The 1758-nt window shown below is 47.0% G+C and overlaps 1 long non-coding RNA gene across 1 annotated transcript; it reads right to left on the reverse strand.

Moving 5' to 3' along the window:
* Positions 1 to 409: 409 nt before the first annotated feature.
* LOC114446576 (uncharacterized) lies at positions 410 to 1187 on the reverse strand. Its single transcript, XR_003671753.1, has 6 exons — positions 1144 to 1187; positions 1023 to 1058; positions 895 to 937; positions 697 to 821; positions 560 to 607; positions 410 to 483 (listed from the first exon to the last, which is right to left on the reverse strand). It is a non-coding gene; the product is annotated as an uncharacterized LOC114446576 (long non-coding RNA).
* Positions 1188 to 1758: the final 571 nt, after the last annotated feature.

The following is a 1758-nucleotide window of genomic DNA, read 5'->3' on the forward strand; positions in this document are numbered from 1 at the left end:
TAATCCACAAGCTCAACTCCAACTAACAACATGCCGGCATTCTAGGATCTAAGCTACAACATCCACAACCTTGACCCTACATTGCACAACACAATACCACCCAGACCCTCAGTCAGTCAAACAGTCAGGGCACGTTGGTGCACGCCGAATCCATCCGGAGCCAAAGTCTTGGTGAGATTTCCAACTCGGAGAGTCATTTGAAATCCTGTCCATTGGGGTTCCGGAGACAGGGCAAAGCGCTCTACTTGAGTGTTTGGCCAAACCTAAAACAAGTCTTCTGACATTTCAAAACAATTTCTGCATTTAAAAAAAAAACACCAGAAAAACACAAGTTAAATACCTACAGTTTCACAAGGTTTTACATTACCTCCACATCTGCAATAGACTGTTGGTGCGGTCCTGAGAGGAACACTAAAGCAATTACTGTACACCACGCTGACAGGCAGAGGCGACGACGCGCAGATGCTTCAAGGTGCTCTTCATCTGCGGAGGAGAGGACAGACCATATTAGGACAGTAACCTTCCTTTGGTTAATTGCCATTGGTGACAATCATCGCACCTGGTTGAACTGCAGAGGCCACCGAGTCCTTCAGCATTTCTTCGAGGCCTACGGGGACAAAGCGGTCACAAAGCAAATACTGTAAGTAAGCTGCTGGGGTAGGATGCGTTACCATGACTTGCAGACTGAATACCTACACATCCAGGCTTCTAAAGTCAAACAGCAGTATTGCACCCATCTTCACACTGATGTACTACGATGAGTTGCAGACACATCACCTCACCGGCAGAAATCCACCCTTCGGTGTGATGAATCAGTGGTCCTGTGAAGAAAAAAAGTGCTAAGGAATAATGTTCACTGAAAGGACGTGTTAAGATGACTAGCAAACACGCTACCTTACTGCAGAAATCCAGCCTTCGAGGCGACAAATCGGTGGTCCTGTGAAGCAAAAAATAAAAACATCACAGCAGCATGGTGAGTGTCTTCACTGGCAGGATGTGTTAACAAGTTGCGGACATATTACCTCACTTGCAGACATCCGGGTGTCCGCTCGGCGGTTCTGCCGAACAACAAAAATCAGACTGGTAAGCAAGCGTCTTCACTGGAAAGATGTGTTAACATGAGTTGCAAATATACTACCGTACTCGCAGGAATTCCACCTCTCAGGTGACGAATCAGTGGTCCTGTGCAGCTAAAAACATAATAAAACACAGTGGTAAGCAAGCATCTTCACTGGAAGGATGTGTTATGATGACTTGCAAACACACTACCTTAGAAATCCGGCCTTCCGGGTGACGAATCTCTGCTCCTGCAAAGCAAAAGAGCCACAACAGTATGGTAAGTGTCTTCACTGGCAGGATGTATTCAGTTGCAGACATATTACCTCACTTGCAGACATCCAGGTGTCCACTCGGCGGGTCTGTGGAACAATAAAGTCAGAGTGGTAAGCAAGCATCTTCACAGGCATGCTCACTAGCATGTGTAGAGAACAGTTGCAGACACGTTACCTTCCCTGCAGAAATCCGGCCTTCCAGGTGACGAATCTCTGCTCCTGCAAAGCAAAAGAGCCACAACAGTATGGTAAGTGTCTTCACTGGCAGGATGTATTCAGTTGCAGACATATTACCTCACTTGCAGACATCCAGGTGTCCACTCGGCGGGTCTGCGGAACAATAAAGTCAGAGTGGTAAGCAAGCATCTTCACAGGCATGCTCACTAGCATGTGTAGAGAACAGTTGCAGACACATTACCTTCCCTGC

The sequence above is a fragment of the Parambassis ranga genome, chromosome 14 (assembly GCF_900634625.1).
Source record: "Parambassis ranga chromosome 14, fParRan2.1, whole genome shotgun sequence".
Taxonomy (NCBI): domain Eukaryota; kingdom Metazoa; phylum Chordata; class Actinopteri; family Ambassidae; genus Parambassis; species Parambassis ranga.